We start from the raw sequence: 21,783 nt of genomic DNA on the forward strand, positions 1-21,783 counted from the left end.
ACCTCTCTAATGAAGTACCGGACTGGGGCGGTTGGTGCGTTAGAAAAGCAAATAAATAATGTTGAAGAGGCCCTGAACAAAGAGTCTGTGGTAAATAAATAAATAATACCCTATTTTTGACTAGACTTATAGCATAACAGATAGCTCAATAAATAAGAGTCAAGATTCGAGGTAGTAGGAGTTTCTGCAGGTTTATTACAGCATAAGGACAGGATCAGGACAACCTGCATAGGATGAGCAGAATGACAGGGCCCAGCAGGACAACTGGGACCCAGTAGGGGAAAAAGATGCCCAGCAGCTGCTGGGGCTAGGTCTGGGATGAGCGCGCCAACATTCAATAATAAAACACAGGCATATATACATAGCGCAAACACATAGTATTACATTGCAGTAGGCGTAACAGTGGGTGGAATAGAAGGCGTGACGTGTAACAGTCGCGAGAGATAACAGCAAAAGTGGGTGTAACTGGGAGTTTACATAGATATGTGATGCGAACGTAACAGAATATGTCATGAATGGGCGGAAACATAGGAGGGGGCTACCTAAGGAGCCGGGACCTCTAACCTAATGGTGCGCGAAAACTGGCAATGACGTGTTACTAGGAGAAGTTGGGGCTACGAACTCTGTGCTAGGAGCAGAGACTAGAGTCTGGAGGGTCGGAGCGACATGTACCTAATCCTATCTGGTATCTAATGTTTAGGGAACATGTTGATATAAACTAGAAGTCATGAGGGGAAAAGCTAACCTGATTCTAAGACTGGACCATGCATTATTCTACATGTAGTACGTGAAGAATATTAAATGACCATTAAATACAGTATTTCTCTAACGTGGAGCCGAGAAGGCTAGACACTGACGGAAACTATTGATGCAGTTCAGTAGCTTAGGAATGCAGAAGAGGAGGACTGAACTGATAGCAGGAACTATAACATACTTTTGGCAGACTCAGAGGCAGAGCCGGGCTGCACCGGGCACTGCTAGGCAGGAAGTAAGTGAAGGGTCGAGGATACAGGTGGGGGCTGTATCGCTCCTCAGCGAGGCTTTCAGGAGACAGGAGCTGAATCTGTGGTCCGGGCCCTTTTGAGGCCTAGAAACGGGGACTTTATAATTGAATAACGTGCACACTGAGAAACGTGGCAACATTACTTACATAGGCCTGATATTCGTAGTATTCACGAGGACTGGAAAATAGCATACCAGAGGTGGACACAACTGTAATTGCGTCTTTAATCAGAAATGGGGAATAACATATGCATATTGGTCATGCATACATAACATATGATGGATGAGGCGTAGGGACACAGAACATGGCAAAATTTACTTTTCCACATTCCCTCCTTGTCACTACGTTTACATCAGGAAACATCAATATTCATGATACCGTCTATCATTTCATACAGTACCATTTGCTCGTCTCGAATTGTCTTGGAACGGGATTTAGAACGGGGCTTGGGACTAGGAATACAAGAGGTAGCACACATGCTGCAAATCGCAGGGCCACATTGTATACAGAGGCAGCAGCTAAATATGATCGCTACTGCAATACCTAGGAAGGACAGGACTTTCCATCCCCATGCGGAAATGATATTCCAGAACCAACCGGACCATGTCCAGGTGCCTGGATCTTGATGTAACAGATGGGCAATTTTATGAAGTCTGGTTATAGCTGAATAAACAGACGGCGCGTTATTTGGAATGAAAATGCAACAACTAGATCCGAGAATTCTACAGGCCCCGCCCCTATCGGCCAGTATGACGTCAAGGACGAGACGATTCTGTAAAACGACAATTCTCATAGCAGATTGCTCTTCGGTTAGGTTACCTAGAGCAGAGGCAGTCTCATTTACTACAGCTTCGAGGGTTCTTGTTAACCTACGGATTAGTTTACTATTCTGGACAGGTCCTATAAAGAAAAAGAAACCTTTATTGAAATCTGTATACTGTTCTAGAGCAGTTTCAGTTTGATCGACAATTGGGGACTCCCTTCTAGGTCTAGTGTGTACTAAGAAAGAATTCCTATGATAATCAGGTGGAGCTAGAAAAACAGGTGGCAGTAGGAAAGCAATGTAACAGGTTCCCTCCCAATCGAGGGGCAGACGGACATATGCAGTTTGACCACAAACAAAATAAGAATGACGTGAAGCTTTAAAAATAGATTTCCTACTGTCACTATACTGGATAACAGTAGTACATTCACTATGTCCTATATGTACAGAACCATAACTACGGACACATAATTCGCCTTTGACTGGTAGTACTGAAATAGCAGGTAAGTCTGGAGTAGTATCAGACTGAACATTCAGAACCATGAAATTCGACGAATAATTTCCTAAATTATATACCTCATTTTCTAAATCTAAACCTGTTCTGTGGGGAAAACCTTGCTTGTCTGGAAAACATGTACTGTTAAGAAAAGACATATCTGTTGAGGATGACGTTAACGTGGACCATGCTCCACACGAACCATTGTGTGAGAATGGATAAGGAAAGAGTGGCAGAACTCCCTTCGGTGTCTGAAAAGGGGGGAGTCGACCACACACCCAACAATTTGTGGCATTGCTGGTCTGGTGTGAATAATGTAACATACGGATGAATGTGTTATTACGCATGGCGAGGCGGTATGAATATTCGTGAGGGGGCAGATCACTAAACGTGTGCTCTACTGTAGCATTAGCAGACATATTTACATGAGGAACTGGTAAATACAGAAAAAATGCGTAGCTGGTGCAGGAAATCATTAGGCTGAGAAATAATATGAAACTCAGAAAAACGATGCATTGTAGTGAACTGCGACTGACTCTCTCACTATGGGGGTCTATTTTACACATGTCAGAAACAGTCTAACCGTTTCACCTAGGGGAGGACTTATACAATCAAACTGGCTGACTTATTAGACCTGAGCTTTAACTTATACTCCTGTTGCGGAGTTTTCTCTAACAAGGGAGGGGTTGTAACAAAGTCTGGTGCGGGACAGTCCTTTAAAACAATGTTCTGGCAATCCTTCGAATCCTGGGAAATGTTCTTGGCAATGTCTTTGACGACTGGCTTTGGTCCTTTAAAAAGTTTTACATGAGAAAGGTGGACCCACCCCTTCCTGCCTTCTAACTTGACGGCAGTTCGGGTGGTCAAGAGGACTTGACGTGGCTCTTTCCAACGTGGTTCCAGCGGACTTGATCTGTCAAAGTTGCGGATCATCACCAACGACCCTGGAACGATCTCGTGCGGTGCCACCTCGGTATTGTCTGGAAATGCGGCGGCAACCTGTGAACGACATGAGTTGAGGGCAGACATCAAGGAAGCTAGGTAATCTGTCAGCATATTACATGAAACATCGGTAATACTTCGGGGTCTAGGAGTACCCCACATGTTAGGGGGGCGGCCGAATACGACCTCATACGGGGACAGACCTGATCTGGAATGTGCGACCATACGCATGTAAAACAGAGCGACTGGCAAAGCTACTAACCAGTCTACACCTTTGTCTTTACAGACTTTTGCTATACGGATTTTCAGAGTCTGATTATGTCTTTCTACTAGTCCAGCTGCTTCTGGATGGCGTACACAATGGAACTTCCACTGGTACCCTAACAACAGGGAAACGTGTCTCATGAGTTCGGATGAGAATGGCTGGCCGTTATCAGAATATACGACTCTAGGGAGTCCATATCTAGGGAAGAATTCACGAACCAACTGTTTGGCAGTGGTCGCGGCTGTGTAATCTGGGACTGGATATGCTTCTGTCCACCTGGACAAAGCGCATACTACTACAAGGACATACTTGAAACCTCGACATCGCTCCATTTGAATATAATCCATCTGGAGGACCTCAAAAGGGTGGTCAGGGGGCTGGAAACCACCTTGTTCCACCGGGACACTTTTACCTGGATTAAACTGACAACATATCATACAGGTACGGACTTTCTGCTTGGCTGCAGCTCGTAAATGCTTGTTGAACCAAATGTTCTGGATACTGTCTAACATAGCTTTTTCTCCTAAATGTGCTGGACTATGTGCGGTATTGATAATGACTTGAACCATAGAATCGGGGAGAAACCATGTGGCTCTACCCTTCGTTAACCATCCTTGATCTGTCTGGACCCCTCCTTGTACAGACCATTTCTTGATTTCATCGGGAGTAGCATGTAACTGGATATCTATGACATCTTGTGTAGGGTCCTTAACTGTCATGCATGTAATCAGATCTGGAGTATGTGTCCGATTAACTGGAATGTCTGGAGTCTGTGCTGTAAGCTTGGCTGTGCGGTCTGCTAGATCATTACCTTGGGAAATAATGTCAGTGACTTTCGTATGTGCTTTGCACTTCATGATAGCAATAGATGTCGGTAAATGTATGGCATCTAACAGGGCTTGAATAAGGAGACCATGCTGAATCTTGGTTCCATGAGAAGTCATAAAACCTCTCTCCTGCCAGAGCACTCCGAAGTCGTGTACAACTCCGAATGCGTAACGTGAATCTGTGTAGACATTAACCTTCAGGTTCTTGGCGTGTATACAGGCTTGTGTCAGAGCAACTAGCTCTGCTGCTTGAGCGGACAGGATATCAATACGGTGTGTTTCAATAACTTCAGTGTCAGTAGTCACTGCATACGCGGCGACTAGTTCTCCTGTACTAGTTCTCATACATGAACCATCCACATAAAGTGTCAGGTCAGGATCTAGTAACGGAATGTCTGTCAGGTCTTGTCTTGGCTTAGTCGTAATGTTAACTACTTCCACACAATCATGTGGGTCTGGATTTGAATTGACTGATGGTAACAGTGTAGCAGGATTCAGGACGTTGCAGCGTCTAGTTTCTATGTGTGGCTGGAACAGTGTCAATTCATAACCTGTTAAACGTGCAATTGTCAAGTGCTGAGTCTGTGTTCGGTTTAAAAGAACTTCTACTGAATGTGGGACTTGTACTGTCAGGGAATGACCTAAAACTATGGAATCACTTTGTCTGATAGCTAGTGCTGTGGCTGCAACTGACTTGAGGCACGCAGGCAACGCCTGGGCGACTGGATCTAATGTGCTCGAAAAATAAGCACAGGGCTTGTATTGACCTGCTTGATCTTGTGTGAGAACAGATAATGCTGTACCTTCGCGTTCTGTAACGAAAAGTGTAAAAGGCTTACTGTAGTTCGGTGTAGCTAGAACTGGAGCTTGACATAGGGCTTTCTTTAACTCGTTGAAACTAAGTGTATGTTCAGATGTCCAAGGGAGGACAGTCGATACGGCTGCCTCCTGTGTCGTTAACTGTATCAATGGCTTGGCTAGAAATGCATACTGGGGAATCCATTGTCTACAATAAGAAGTAAGGCCGATAAAAGCACGTACCTCCTTCTGGGTTCTGGGCTGGGGAAGACTCGCTATTAACTGGATACGGTCGGGTGTCAACTGCCTACCCCTCTTGGACAGCAAGTGTCCTAAGTATACCACTTGCTGGACACAGAATTGAAGCTTCGAAGGTGACACCTTGTGCCCCATCTCGGCTAGAAAATACAGAACTGTAAGTGATGCTCGCTCGCAAGCACGTTCAGAACGGGCTGTGATCAGTAGATCATCGACATACTGGAGCAGGGCAGTGTCAGTTGGCATGTGAATGTTGTCTAGTTGTCTCTTGAGTGCTTGACTGTAAATACTAGGGCTTTCTGTAAAACCTTGAGGAGCGCGTGTAAACATATAGCTCCTTCCATTTAAACAAAATCCGAAAAGAAACTGACTGTCTGGATGAATTGGAACACTAAAAAATGCATTCTTGAGGTCAATAACAGTGAAAAACATGGCTTCGGAATCAATGGCAGTTAACAGAGAAGAAATGTCTGGGACAACTGGGTACTGAGGAATAATACATTTGTTAAGCTCTCGTAAATCAATCACTAATCGATATACTGGCGGTGCATTTGGATCAGTACGTTTCATGACTGGAATGATCGGAGAATTGCATACATTGGAGTCAGTTTCTACAACTACTCCTTGAGCCATGAGCTCGTCAATAATTTTGGATAAGGCTGCTACAGCCTCAGGTGGCAATCTGTACTGTCTGATTCGGGGTAACACTACACCTGGTTTGAGAGTCACACGATAGGGTGTCATTTGCATGTAACCTACATCAGTTGGACCTTGCGCCCATAACTGCTGCGGAACATTAGACAATCTTGAATCAAAATCTCGTAATACATAGTGACCCTTGAAGTCACGTAGGAACAGACGTATTCCCTCTGGGGAACAACAAATAATTGCACCTAATTCTTTCAATGTCTTAATACCCAATAGATTTTCTGGACATGACTTAGTAAGTAACAGATCAGTAGTACGGGACAATGGACCTACTTCTAGAGTAACTGGCTGAGATATTTCATTAACTATGGGTTTTCCTGAAAATCCAAGGGAAACATTTCTTGAGCCTGAGAGCGGAGCCCCTGGAACTTCGGCATGACTAATTGTGGTCCTACTTGCCCCTGTATCGATCAGAAATTTTCTGTCTTTCCCTAATACTTGACTATGAACATAGGGACCTTCTTGGTCTACAGGTATCTCGATGAGAGGCACGCCTACCTCCCTCTCTAGGCTGTTTCATGAATATGACTGGTACTCTGGATACTCAGACTGTGCATACTGGTACATCTGCGATGTAACGTGCTGTGTTGCAGCAATAGGCTGCGGTACTGTAACTGTCTGTGGTGCATTCTGTGACTGAGGAGCCTGTGAAACTTGTTCTTGTCTAGGCGGACGTGGTCTTTCTTTAGTCTTACCAGTAGCTATGTTGTGCTTCAGAACTGCACAATCGTTTATAAAATGACCTGGCTGTTTACAATAATTGCAGTTCCCTTTAACGGGAGCTGCAGGATGACTGGCTTGATTCGGACCCCTCTTCTGACTGTCTTGGGGAATAGATTGTGCAACTAGCACTTTCATTTTCGTGTCTTTCATACGTTTTCTCTCGTGTTCTTGCTCTTCTCTGATTCTATTCTGGTGGTACTGGAGCATCTGGAGCATCTGGGACGGACTATTTGCTTGCCAGGTGCTTTCGACTTTCAAAACTCGGTTTTTAATCTGTGGACTTGAATTCTCGACCAATTTGGTAACGAAAAGATGAGGGTATGACTCACTACTTGTCTTGAGACCACTGTTAATACTGAAACATTTCTCGAATCTAGAATAAAAATCACTAATATCTTCTTCTTGTTTCTGTTTGCAGGCTGAGATTGCATCCCAGTCTTCTTTCCTAGTTGTCAATAATCTGGGTAAAACTTGAATCAATAATTCTGGTAATTCTTTACATTTATCTCCAAGACCGGTACCTGGTACTCGTGCCTTGTCTTCAGCTTCTAGAGCTGTCCAATCGATCTTTTTCTCTCCCACCTCCCATTCCTTTTCCTTTAACTTTTCATACACCCCTGCGGGTAGCAGAACTTTTAACATTTTAATGATATCTGGGTAGGTGTATTCTCCCATACGGAGCATGTCTTTTAATTCTCGATGGAACCCTGCTGGATCTTTGTCATGACAGGGAATTAATTTCTTCATCTCGAGGAGTTCCATCTTTGATATCGGAGTGTATACAAACACTCGTTGCATGTCGCCACCCGCCCCTTGGACTGGGTGGACTTCTCGTAACGGATTCTGTCTGTCTATGTAGAATGGTTTACTTTCTGGGGGTGAGACATGAACAAAATGCGGGTTCAGGAACGTTCTATACTTGTGACGCTGTTCTAGAATGACACTAATTAAATCGGTACCTAGACCTCTCCATCTGTACTGGAGTAACTCGTTCAGGATATCATGTAACGGACCTGGATCAGAATGTTGACCCTCATACAGGGTAATGAGGTGCTGGATCATATACATACCCACCAGTCGTTGCTCGGCTGGGGGCAGTTTCAGAAACATTTGTGCCACTATTTCGTCTGGAAAAGTGGTAGAATCAGTAATCCATCGGACTGCTGATCGGGCTAGTTCTTGTTCGTGCATAGTACTTAGTTCGCTATAACCGACTCGTGATTTCAGAATGTGATCGGTAGCTTGAAATACTTGTTCTAGAGAGCGCGGCTCTCGTGCTGGATGATGAAAAATAGACTTAGGTTCTGGACGTAAATGGCGATCTGGAAATCTGGATTTTCCTACATACGCTATTCTGACGGGATTCTCGTCTTCCTCTTCAGGATCAGAGGCACTTTCTTTCTCGCTTACTTGTGCTGCTTTACGCTGTTCGTGTAACTTTATTATTTCTTTACGAATTTTCTTGTACATACTTTCCATGGCACTAATGGTCTTGTGCTTACCCTCGGCTATATTATCACTCCACCTTGTTAGGATTCTCATGTCGGCGGGATCTTTAGTCGGGTAATCTTGTTCTCTTATTAAACAATTGATCAGGAACTTTAATATCATGAGCTGAATCTCGGCTTTCCTTTGAGACATAATTTCGCCAATGCTTTCTGGATCATCCCCTGTACGGATGAAACGATATATTCTGTCTAGATCTTCTTTCATATTCGGTAAGGTGACTAGATACTCGGTCACTCTTCTTACACGCAAGGAATATAAAACCATAGTATTTTCGCCTGGAACTGGATCATAACTACATTCGTTAAGGGCTTGCCTGATTTCTGCGACAGACTTATTACTCTTGGGAGTACGCTGTGATGCTTGAGCATGTAATTCGAGTGCTGATAAACGCTTGTGTGGCGGCGGGGTTTGAGGAGGACCTCCTCCTGCGGCCCCTAGACTAGAATCGTCAACTGACATTCTTCGTGCTTGCAGGGTCGGTAATTGTAACGTGGGCTGAACTTGTATGGCGGGCTGACCCGGGGGTACCGTAACAGGTACTCCGGTGCCTGGAAGAGCGGGAAGTGCCTGATTTACAGGGACAGGTGGAGCGCGAACTGGATTTGCATATTCTGGGACGGTGTCATCCAAATAGGACGAAATGAAAATATCAGCTGCGGTCGGTTTGTGACGTAGCTTGGTCGGAACTAATGGTGGCGGGAAATTACTGGATGCCTCCGGGGTCGCTTTTGGCACACCTTCGGCAAGAAGAGGATACATACCCTTAATAAGGGCATGCCTCTGTCTGTCTGACTGTTCGGCTTTGACTTGTTCACCTATCTCGATTAATTCTCTTTCTTGGGCTCGTTCTTGGGATTCTCTACTTAACTCTAACTTTCTGACTTCCTTTTCCGTTCTTCTATGCGCTTCCTTACGCCATAACTCGATGGCATCTTTCTGTGACTGTCTGGCTTTCTTTTTCCATAATGCTTCTTCTACTCGCATGATACATTCGGCATCCCATGTACCCGATACGGGCCATCTATACTTTTCTTCTAACTGTTTGGTATACTCTACCCATAAATCTAAATACAATATGGCGCTTATGCCATGTTTCTGATACATAAAGTGACCTGGACTGTCCCTAGGCGGAACAGGAACTGCTGCTTCCAGCAGACCCTTTCTAGTTTTTAACTGACGTAACTTTGAAAAGAGCGGCATTCTAAACTTGAATCGGAACACAATACAATACACGAAAAAACAATAACAATTGGGAAAACAATTCAGGCATACCACGACATTGAAAATACATTAAACAACATCATAAATAACAGTTCGAACAGAATACTACCTGAAAAATACTGAAAACAGAAACAGAACAGAATTCTCGAGAACGGAACAGACTAGAGTTACTGGATGCACTGCTGTAACAGTACGGAACATACCGGTCCCATAAAGGAACACATCAAGACCCGTATCCACCTAGGTGAACACTTCGTTTGCGGGCTTGGGTACCACCAACCCACGGACCAGAGTCAATTTAGACTGACCCTGTCTAGACACTACCCCAGCAATGGTACTCACCGGGCAGCACGAAACGGAAGGCCTCGGACGGGACTGGACTACGACGACGAACTTCGGACTTCGGACTTCCGTTACGGGTGGACCTCCGGATACCTCGGACCTTGGACTCTCGGCTTGGGCTCTGGTCGGGACTCGCCGCGTTCCTCCACCGTCTCGTTCGGATGCTGGACCGCCTCCTCCGTCTCCTCCGTGGGCCTGAGGGATACTTGAAGCAGAAATATCTGCACTTGGCCAGAAGAGTTCCGTCACGACTGCAGAGGGTCAGGGGGTCGGCGTGGCTTCACCGACGCGTGGGGAAAGGGCAAGTCCCTATTCGGGCGCCATTATGTGGTAAATAAATAAATAATACCCTATTTTTGACTAGACTTATAGCATAACAGATAGCTCAATAAATAAGAGTCAAGATTCGAGGTAGTAGGAGTTTCTGCAGGTTTATTACAGCATAAGGACAGGATCAGGACAACCTGCATAGGATGAGCAGAATGACAGGGCCCAGCAGGACAACTGGGACCCAGTAGGGGAAAAAGATGCCCAGCAGCTGCTGGGGCTAGGTCTGGGATGAGCGCGCCAACATTCAATAATAAAACACAGGCATATATACATAGCGCAAACACATAGTATTACATTGCAGTAGGCGTAACAGTGGGTGGAATAGAAGGCGTGACGTGTAACAGTCGCGAGAGATAACAGCAAAAGTGGGTGTAACTGGGAGTTTACATAGATATGTGATGCGAACGTAACAGAATATGTCATGAATGGGCGGAAACATAGGAGGGGGCTACCTAAGGAGCCGGGACCTCTAACCTAATGGTGCGCGAAAACTGGCAATGACGTGTTACTAGGAGAAGTTGGGGCTACGAACTCTGTGCTAGGAGCAGAGACTAGAGTCTGGAGGGTCGGAGCGACATGTACCTAATCCTATCTGGTATCTAATGTTTAGGGAACATGTTGATATAAACTAGAAGTCATGAGGGGAAAAGCTAACCTGATTCTAAGACTGGACCATGCATTATTCTACATGTAGTACGTGAAGAATATTAAATGACCATTAAATACAGTATTTCTCTAACGTGGAGCCGAGAAGGCTAGACACTGACGGAAACTATTGATGCAGTTCAGTAGCTTAGGAATGCAGAAGAGGAGGACTGAACTGATAGCAGGAACTATAACATACTTTTGGCAGACTCAGAGGCAGAGCCGGGCTGCACCGGGCACTGCTAGGCAGGAAGTAAGTGAAGGGTCGAGGATACAGGTGGGGGCTGTATCGCTCCTCAGCGAGGCTTTCAGGAGACAGGAGCTGAATCTGTGGTCCGGGCCCTTTTGAGGCCTAGAAACGGGGACTTTATAATTGAATAACGTGCACACTGAGAAACGTGGCAACATTACTTACATAGGCCTGATATTCGTAGTATTCACGAGGACTGGAAAATAGCATACCAGAGGTGGACACAACTGTAATTGCGTCTTTAATCAGAAATGGGGAATAACATATGCATATTGGTCATGCATACATAACATATGATGGATGAGGCGTAGGGACACAGAACATGGCAAAATTTACTTTTCCACAAGTCGCTAAGCTTGTCTTCAAACAGGAACACTAGGTCCTTCAGCGACGTTCAGGGAATCTGGGGGGGCAGTACTTGAAGCAACACCTAAGGGCTCTTTGGAGTCTTCTACTGGCTCCAATGGTTGTGTTCAATCTGGGTCGGATGAAATATCTGAAAATGATCATGAGAACGTAGTATTACCCTCACCTAAGCGACTTTCCAATCAAAAGAAAAATGAGATCCGAGTTGAATTGCCATCTTTAGTCCACGGGGTATCAATTGCAGTCGACCCAGGAAAATCCAATTCTGTCCCAAACCTGCGAAAGGATCGCCCAACCACAACTAAGATTAAGTAGCGAATACCCTGTCCCATCAGAAAACCTAAGCTCAAAAATAAAGGCCAAGAGCCAACTGGCGTGCCACCGCTATCAGATATGGTTACCCAGTTAACTATCCTAGTTAAAGAATCTATCAATATTCTGTTATCCAGATAAGACAAAATTGAACAGGACTTAGCAACAATCTTTAAGACTATTAAAGTACAGGGGATAATTGTAGACAGCCTTCACACTCTGATACTAGTATAAACAGATCAAAGAATACCACAAAGGTCCACTGCGATCCACTACAAGGTGCCCCATCCTTCACAACTCTCACAATTGTGCCTCCCAGTGGCCCGCAGAGAAGTCGGGTAGATAAGGCAAATGAAATCTATTCCTCAGCCCGATAATCCACTTAAGCAAAATAAAAATGTACTTCAGGCCCGAGAATGTTCTTCTAATAGTGTAAACCTAAATCTTCCACCTGCTGCAGTCCCTTATACAATAATTCACAATCCACTATCTAGGCATTAAGACAGGGATAACAAGAGAGATGTTCCAGTCATTCAAAATGGTTAGACGAGTATCATGGGTAGGCCCCCACAGTAACATTTTTAAGGGGGATTGCGTTGTTTTATCATTAGGCTCACCTGCATTAGTTCATGAAATACTGACACGATTAGACTTTAATGAATCAAGGATTGATGACATAAAGGTTTTTCCCCTGGGGTTCTTTTGTAAGCCGATAGGGCAGCAGAAAAACATTGGCCATGTGAGTACCTCCAGTTTGAATAATGACTGGATTTATAATGTGGAAGTATCAAATAGGTATCGTCCCCTATATTCCTTAGAGGAGGTCGATTGACAGGGGCAATCAATCTAGCGTAATAGAGCAGTTTTCTACTTTAGAGAACCCTTCATTTACCACAGGGAAATCATTGGGAATTAATACTGCAGAAGGGAGGGTATTAGAGGTGCTACCTCTTTTGCCTTGTATCCCTGTATATTTTAATGCCTGCCAGGTTGCTGATAGACCAGAGACTCTAGTAACTGTTGATACGGAGTGTTAGACCTGGCATCATTGGCATGAGTCTCTCCTCCATTTTTTCTGTTTGCCTCCTCTGTTTACGATGTTTTTGCTGGTAAATGCTTTGGGCACTGTGCCACTGCTGATCAGTGCCACAGTGCAAGTGCTCCCTATGTGAAATTGCTGTATTGATTGAATTCATGTTTGGCTTATTTGGTTTACTGTCAGTCCCTAGTAGAGTGCACCAGGAGTGCCAGGGCTTGTAAATACAAATGCTGCTAGTGGGCCTGCAGCACGTGTTGTGCCACCCACAAGAGCGGCCTAGTAAAAGTATGTCTGAAGGTCTACCATTGCTAGACCACGTGCAGTCTGGTACTGTCACGCAGACTGTGCAAGTACACCTACTTGCCAGTCCCTAAACCTTCCCTTAACTTCATGTTAGTCACCCCTATGGTAGGCCCAAGGGCAGGGTGCATTGTAAGCATAAGGTAGGACAAGCCTGACAAGGTTGGCATGTCCTAATAGTGAATTACAGCCATATTCGTTTTTCACTATTGTAAGGTTACCTGCTCTCCATCAGTTAGAATGGGCTGCCAGGATTATTAATGCTATAATCCTAGCGGGCTCGGGGAGCATGGTGCAATGTCAAGTTTGGTATCCCTGAACTCAGGGTTTAATAACGCATTCGTTTGTGTGGATGGTTTTTGGACTCTGTGTTTGAAAATAGCACTTTTAGAAAGTAGCTATTTTCTTGTCTAACTGTCTACCGGTCTCTGCTGGTTCTGGTGTGCGTGTGACAGGAGCTGGGTGGCTCCCGAGGTCTGAATGAGTCAGTGTGGGATGAGTGGGACATTTGCATTGAGAGTAGGGGAAGAGTAGCCCTGATAGCCTGCCCTGCCTGATACAATGCTGGCTCCGCCCCCCTGCCAGGCGACTGATGACTCTGTGCCTGCCTGGGACTTTCCTGGCCCACCTCCTGCCGGGCAACTGATGGCCCTGCCCCTGCCAGTGACAATGCTGGCTCCGCTCCTGCTGGGCGGCTGAAGACTCTGCCCTGCACAGTGAATAGGCCAGGTGCTTCGGCCTGGCAACACCCACAACAAACCCAAGATGGGGGGAAATTCCCCTGCATGGACAAAGGGATCAAAGCCAAAAAGGGGTATAAGAGAAGGACCCCTGAACCAAGAATTTAGATCACTTCTGATAAGGAAACCTGAACCAAGGACAAGAAGCCTGCTGATCTAAGGACTGCCTACCCCTTCTGCCAGAGTGCTGTTTGTTGGGGGAATCCTGCATTGCTTCTTTATTTTTGCCAAGGAACCAGGAGAGAGGAACTGTGTGTGTACTCTCAATCTTTGCTAAGAAAATCTCCAAGGGCTGGAAGAGTGCCAGTCTCCTGTTGAAGTCACAGGGCTAAAGGACTTCATCTGCTTAAAGTGCTGTTTGGTGGAACTTGTGAATCCAGCACCTCTAAAAGAATCCAGCAACCTCGACGCCGACGGACGCCGCCGAATCCAGCTCGACATCGTGAGTAACGGCTCCAGTGTCCCGCTTCCTCGACGCCGGCCGCCGGGCCCGATCGACGCCAGCAACAACGCCAGTGAGTAGTGAGTTCGGCTCCAGCTCCAAGTGACCTCGTGTCTGCACCGCTGCTGATCGCATCGACTTCGAGCCCTCTCGACGCCGTGAGCGCTGCTCACTCTTGCAACATCGACATCGACGACGCCGTATCCTGCTTCACCTCGTGAGCGCTGCTCCTGCCTGACTTCGGTCGACGCCGCTGCAGATCGCCCCGACTCCGAGGCCCGATCGACGCCGAAGACGCGACGCCGGACATCTCGACGACGCTGATCATCGAGTGCTTCACTTTTCCAAGGTACTGTGTTGTTGGGGTCTGTGCGACTCCGGGCTCGACGTAGCGCTCCTCGCGGTCGACGCCGAACCTTTGGATTAACTTTGCCTCGACGTCGTGTGACTCCCGTGTGGGTTACATTGTTGCCAAGAACTGTGTTTTAAAGAAGAAGAGTTGCTTTTGATACTAAAGTCTTTGTGCTAAGAAGAAACCGTACTTGAACTGTTATTTTTTCCTTCCAAGAGTATTTATTAAGATGGTGGTATATTTTTGTCGTTATTTGGTCTTGTGCTAAGCCTTATATAAAAATCCTTATTTTTATAATACTACTGTGTCGTGTCCATTTGTAGTGTATTCACTTTATTACTGTATGTGGTCATAAATGCTTAACGCACTGCCTCTGAGATAAGCCTGTCTGCTTTGCCAAGCTACCAAGGGGGTAAGCAGGGGTTATCTAAGTGTGTGATCCCCTTGCCCTGACTAGAAAAGGTGTTTCCCTATTTGTCAGAAGTGTATACCTCTGCCAACTAGAGACAGCCGCTTCTAACATTGGTGGGTCAGCGGTGAGGATTTGAACTTTGCATTTATGACCCATGTGCAGTGATTAGTGTGCGCTACATAGTGAAAGCAGACCATAGCGCAGCCACAATCTGTTTTGGTTGGATATTCTATTTTTGTTCTCCAAATTTCCTGAAACTTGATTTTTGAAACTGCCAGTTTTGACCATGAGTGATGCCGGAGTCACTGCCCCTGTTGTTGTGGAGGAGTTTGAGAGGAGTAAGATAAAGGATTACAAGTCACAGCAGCTGAAATCCTTTTGCAAGCAATTTAAAGTTCCTACAACAGGCTTCAAAGTGAAGGAAGAATACCTTAAAGCATTGCAGGCCTGGTTAGAGGCCAGAGATTCCTCTGATCTGGTGGTGGTACCGACAGGGGAAGGGGAAGAGGAGGTGCCAGTGAATGGGCCCCCCTCCCCTCCTGGCAGCAGTGTTTCCTCCAAAGGTCTTTCTCCTGAAGAAAGAGAAGAAAGGGCAAAGGAGCGAGCTTACAACATGGAAATGGCAAAACTTAAGATAAATGGGCAATTGGACATAGAGAATGCAAGAGGCAGGAGAGAAGCTGATCTGGAGATCAAAAGGTTGGAGTTTGAAAGGGAAAAGTTAGCTTTGGAGCATGATACCAAGTTGAGGGAGTTGGAGCTCAAAGCTAAAGAGTTAGAATTGAATCCCTCTGGTGGCAGCATCCCATCTGTGCCTGCAGAAAGTAGGTTTTATTTTCCTAAAGATGTGATCAAAGATTTTCAGAAGAATGAAGATATTGGTCAATGGTTTAAAGCATATGAGTTAGCATTGTTGGCCCACCGGGTCCCTGAGAAGGATTGGGGAGCGGGGTTGTGGGGTCGCTTTGTGAATGAGGGAAGAGATACCCTGTTAGAGATGCCTGTTGAGGATAGGATGTCTTATGCTCATATGAAAGATGCTTTAATGTTAAGGTATGGCCTAACCCCAGAAAAGTACAGACAGGCCTTTAGAGAATGTAATAAAATATCCTGGTACGACGTGGGTGGAATATGTGTCATATTTTTGCAGAGCCATGGATGGTTGGGTAAAGGGCAGCAAAGTGGAAAGTTATGATGCTCTTTATGATTTGTTTGCTTGGGAGCACTTGTCTAATAACTGTTTTCCAGAGCTGCGCCAGCACCTTATTGATAGCAAGATATCTAACCCTAGAAAACTTGCTGAGGAGGCGGACCGCTGGGTCAGTACCAGGGTCCACAAGGGTCCAGTGGGAGACTCAGCCAAGGGTGGGCAGGGTCCCCAGCAGAAGAGTGGGGGGGACAAGGGTAAACAGAAGGAGTTCCAGAAAGGGCCCCAAAGTAATCCCCAAGGGAACCAAGGGAAGGGTTCCCAGCCTCCCCCAGATAAGAAATCAGAGGCCCGACAGGTAAACCTGTTCGTAGGGGCCCAATGACCTGCTTCGCTTGTAAGCAGGTGGGACACCGGTTTTATGATCCTCAGTGTCCCTTGAAGAACTCTACTGCACCACCACGTGCAGCTCCCCGTCAGTTGGCGAGTGTAGCCCTGGGAGGGGAGGAGATGGTTGCCCATGGTGGGGAGGGTCCCGCAGAGATGTCCCTGGTCTCTCTAGGAGACATGGAATTGGTCCCTCCACCCCGCTGCCTAGTAACACTAAGAAATATAGGCAGTGGGTGACCATTAATGGCCATAGAGTGGAAGCTCTCAGAGACACCGGAGCGAGTGTGACAGCTGTCAAGTGTCACTTGGTGCCCAGAGAGCAGGTTGTTCCCCACGCATTCTACCCTGTGATAGCTGCTGACAACTCCCAGAGAGAGTGTGAGGTAGCTCAAGTTTCCTTTGAATGGGGGGGAGTTTCAGGTACTCTTCAAGTTGCTGTAAGGCCCGCCATGCCTGTTGATTGTCTCCTGGGCAATGATTTAGAAGACTCCCCTTGGGCTAAGGTGGAGAGGGAGACACATTTGAAAATGTTGGGTGTGCCAGAGTGGGTGTGTGCAACCACTCGATCGATGACAGCAAGTAAGGGTGTTGATGGTGTTCTGGAGCCTGAAAGTATGGCCCAGGACCCAGCTGTGATGAGAAGAGGCAGGGGGCGCGGGAAACCGTCCCCCATAGTTCCCGTGGTCCAGGAGGAGGCAGACCTTGAGGGGTATGCCCTGGAACCCACAGGTGAACAAGTTGCTGAACTGGGAGACCTGCCCGAGCTGACCCACTGGCAGCAGGATGGTGGTCCCTCCAGGGAAGAATTCTGTGCAGAACAGAAAGTGTGCCCTTCTCTTGTGGGTATGAGGCAGCAGGCCTCAGCCCAAACCTCAGGTGATCAGTCAGGGTCACATTTTGTTTACTGGGAGAAAGACCTCCTGTATAGCGAGCCTAAGGCTGCTGAGCCTGGGTCAGCCCGTGTGCTGGTGGTACCCCAGCGCTTCAGAGCCTTCCTACTGGGTTTGGCTCATGACGATCCTTTAGCTGGACATCTGGGGCAGGACAAGACCTATGACAGGCTTGTCACCCATTTTTATTGGCCTCAGATGAGAAGGGATACAGATATCCATTGCAAGACCTGTCAAACTTGCCAGGCAAGTGGGAAAAGCGGGCGGAAGCAGAAGGCTCCCCTTCAACCTTTTCCCGTGGTCAGTACCCCCTTTGACCGGGTGGGGATTGACATTGTTGGGCCCCTGGACCCCAAGACAGCCCTAGGACACAGGTTCATCCTGGTCTTGGTGGACCATGCCACACGGTACCCGGAAGCCATCCCTCTCAGAACGGTGACGGCCCCCGTGGTGGGACGGGCACTGATGGGAGTTTTTTCCCGAATGGGGTTCCCCAGAGAGGTGGTGTCAGACCGGGGCACCAACTTCATTTCCAACTATATGAAGTCTTTGTGGAAGGAGTGTGGGGTAACTTACAAGTTCACCACTCCTTACCACCCTCAAGGTAATGGGTTGGTTGAAAGATTCAACCGTACCCTTAAAGGCATGATTATGGGTCTTGAAGAACCAATGAGGCGTAAATGGGACGTCCTCTTGCCATGCCTGTTGTTTGCTTACCGTGAGGTGCCACAAAAGTCTCTAGGGTTCAGCCCCTTTGAGCTCTTGTATGGTCACCCGGTAAGAGGACCTTTGAGTCTGGTCAAAGAAAGCTGGGAGCAATCTCCCAGGAAACCTCCCCAGGATGTATACAGTTACATGCTGGCCTTTAGGAACCAGACTAGGCGCTTCAGAGATCTTGCTCAGGCAAACCTGGAGGCCAGCCAGGAGGAGATGAAGCGGTGGTACGACCAGAAGGCCACTCTGGTAGAGCTTCAGCCTGGACAGAAAGTTTGGGTTATGTCCCCTGTGGAACCTTGTGCGCTCAAGGACAGGTGGACTGGACCATTTGAAGTTGTGGAGAAAAAGAGCGATGTCACCTACATGGTGGACTTGAAGTCTCCCAGGAACCCCTTGCGGGTCCTGCATGTCAACCGTTTAAAGCCCCACTTAGAAAGGTCCGAAGTGCGCATGCTCCTAGCTACAGATGCTGGAATGGAGGAGGAGAGTGAGCCTCTTCTTGACCTCCTGTATGCAAAAGAGCAAGATGGGTCAGTGGATGGTGTTGTCCTCTCTGACACACTGACCCCTGAACAGCAGCAGGATTGTCACCAATTGTTGGGACAATTCCCTGATCTGTTTTCCTTGATTCCTGGTGTCACGCAGTGGTGTGTCCATGATGTGGACACCGGGGACAGCACTCCTGTGAAGCACAAGGCTTACAGAGTGACTGACAAGGTCAGAGCATACATCAAGGAGGAGGTCTCCAAAATGTTTGCCTTAGGGGTGGTTGAGTCCTCTAGCAGTCCTTGGGCCAGCCCAGTGGTCTTGGTCCCAAAGGCTGCAGCGCCTGGTGCTTCACCGGAACTTCGGTTCTGTGTGGATTACCGAGGACTCAATTCAGTCACCAAGACTGACGCGCACCCCATCCCCAGAGCTGATGAGCTCATAGATCGGTTGGGGGCTGCCCGGTACCTTAGTACGTTTGATCTAACGTCTGGGTACTGGCAGATCGCCTTGACTGATGGGGCAAAAGAGAGGTCAGCATTCTCCACACCAGATGGGCACTACCAATTCCGGGTTATGCCCTTTGGGATGAAGAATGCCCCTGCCACCTTCCAGAGGTTGGTCAACCAGGTCTTGGCTGGACTGGAGGATTTCAGTGCCGCCTACCTGGACGACATCGCAGTGTTCAGCGCCAGCTGGGAGGAACACTTGCGCCACCTCCAGGAAGTGTTGTTGGCCCTGCGCAGAGCAGGCCTCATAATCAAAGCCAGTAAGTGCCAGATTGGGCAGGGTTCAGTGGTGTACTTGGGGCACCAAGTAGGGAGCGGCAAGGTGGCCCCCCTGCAACCCAAGATTGATACCATCCTGGCATGGGCACCGCCCAAAACCCAGACTCAGGTGAGAGCCTTCTTGAGTCTCACGGGTTATTACAGGAGGTTCGTCAAGGATTATGGTAACATTGTGCACCCCTTGACTTCGCTGACTTCCCGGAAGCAGCCACGACTTGTGATCTGGACTGACGCCTGTCAGACGGCCTTTGACACCCTGAAAACTGCAATGTGCACAGCACCCATACTCCAGGCCCCCGACTTTTCTAAAGAATTTGTTGTCCAGACGGACGCTTCAGAGCATGGCGTGGGGGCTGTTCTAGCTCAGGTGAATGAAGAGGGCCGAGACTTACCTGTAGCCTTCATCAGTAGGAGGTTACTTCCCAGGGAACAGAGGTGGAGTGCGATAGAGAGAGAAGCATTTGCTGTGGTCTGGGCGCTGAAGAAGCTAAGACCCTACCTGTTTGGGACTCACTTCCGGGTTCAGACAGACCACAGGCCCCTCAGATGGTTGATGCAGATGAGGGGTGAGAATCCAAAGCTGTTGAGGTGGTCCATTTCCCTACAGGGGATGGACTTCACGGTGGAACACCGCCCTGGCACAGATCACGCCAATGCTGATGGTCTGTCCAGATTTTTCCGCCTTAGTGATGAGGACTCCCTAGGGTAAGGGTAGTTCTCCCCACATTTCAGCTGGAGGGGACACGTGTTAGACCTGGCATCATTGGCATGAGTCTCTCCTCCATTTTTTCTGTTTGCCTCCTCTGTTTACGATGTTTTTGCTGGTAAATGCTTTGGGCACTGTGCCACTGCTGATCAGTGCCACAGTGCAAGTGCTCCCTATGTGAAATTGCTGTATTGATTGAATTCCATGTTTGGCTTATTTGGTTTACTGTCAGTCCCTAGTAGAGTGCACCAGGAGTGCCAGGGCTTGTAAATACAAATGCTGCTAGTGGGCCTGCAGCACGTGTTGTGCCACCCACAAGAGCGGCCTAGTAAAAGTATGTCTGAAGGTCTACCATTGCTAGACCACGTGCAGTCTGGTACTGTCACGCAGACTGTGCAAGTACACCTACTTGTCAGTCCCTAAACCTTCCCTTAACTTCATGTTAGTCACCCCTATGGTAGGCCCAAGGGCTGGGTGCATTGTAAGCATAAGGTAGGACAAGCCTGACAAGGTTGGCATGTCCTAATAGTGAATTACAGCCATATTCGTTTTTCAATATTGTAAGGTTACCTGCTCTCCATCAGTTAGAATGGGCTGCCAGGATTATTAATGCTATAATCCTAGCGGGCTCGGGGAGCATGGTGCAATGTCAAGTTTGGTATCCCTGAACTCAGGGTTTAATAACGCATCCGTTTGTGTGGATGGTTTTTGGACTCTGTGTTTGAAAATAGCACTTTTAGAAAGTAGCTATTTTCTTGTCTAACTGTCTACCGGTCTCTGCTGGTTCTGGTGTGCGTGTGACAGGAGCTGGGTGGCTCCAGAGGTCTGAATGAGTCAGTGTGGGATGAGTGGGTCATTTGCATTGAGAGTAGGGGAAGAGTAGCTCCTGATAGCCTGCCCTGCCTGATACAATGCTGGCTCCGCCCCCCTGCCAGGCGACTGATGACTCTGTGCCTGCCTGGGACTTTCCTGGCCCACCTCCTGCCGGGCAACTGATGGCCCTGCCCCTGCCAGTGACAATGCTGGCTCTGCTCCTGCTGGGCGGCTGAAGACTCTGCCCTGCACAGTGAATAGGCCAGGTGCTTCGGCCTGGCAACACCCACAACAAACCCAAGATGGGGGGAAATTCCCCTGCATGGACAAAGGGATCAAAGCCAAAAAGGGGTATAAGAGAAGGACCCCTGAACCAAGAATTTAGATCACTTCTGATAAGGAAACCTGAACCAAGGACAAGAAGCCTGCTGATCTAAGGACTGCCTACCCCTTCTGCCAGAGTGCTGTTTGTTGGGGGAATCCTGCATTGCTTCTTTATTTTTGCCAAGGAACCAGGAGAGAGGAACTGTGTGTGTACTCTCAATCTTTGCTAAGAAAATCTCCAAGGGCTGGAAGAGTGCCAGTCTCATGTTGAAGTCACAGGGCTAAAGGACTTCATCTGCTTAAAGTGCTGTTTGGTGGAACTTGTGAATCCAGCACCTCTGAAAGAATCCAGCAACCTCGACGCCGACGGACGCCGCCGAATCCAGCTCGACATCGTGAGTAACGGCTCCAGTGTCCCGCTTCCTCGACGCCGGCCGCCGGGCCCGATCGACGCCAGCAACAACGCCAGTGAGTAGTGA

Source organism: Lissotriton helveticus, chromosome 5_1, assembly GCF_964261635.1.
Source record: "Lissotriton helveticus chromosome 5_1, aLisHel1.1, whole genome shotgun sequence".
In the NCBI taxonomy this organism is placed as follows: domain Eukaryota; kingdom Metazoa; phylum Chordata; class Amphibia; order Caudata; family Salamandridae; genus Lissotriton; species Lissotriton helveticus.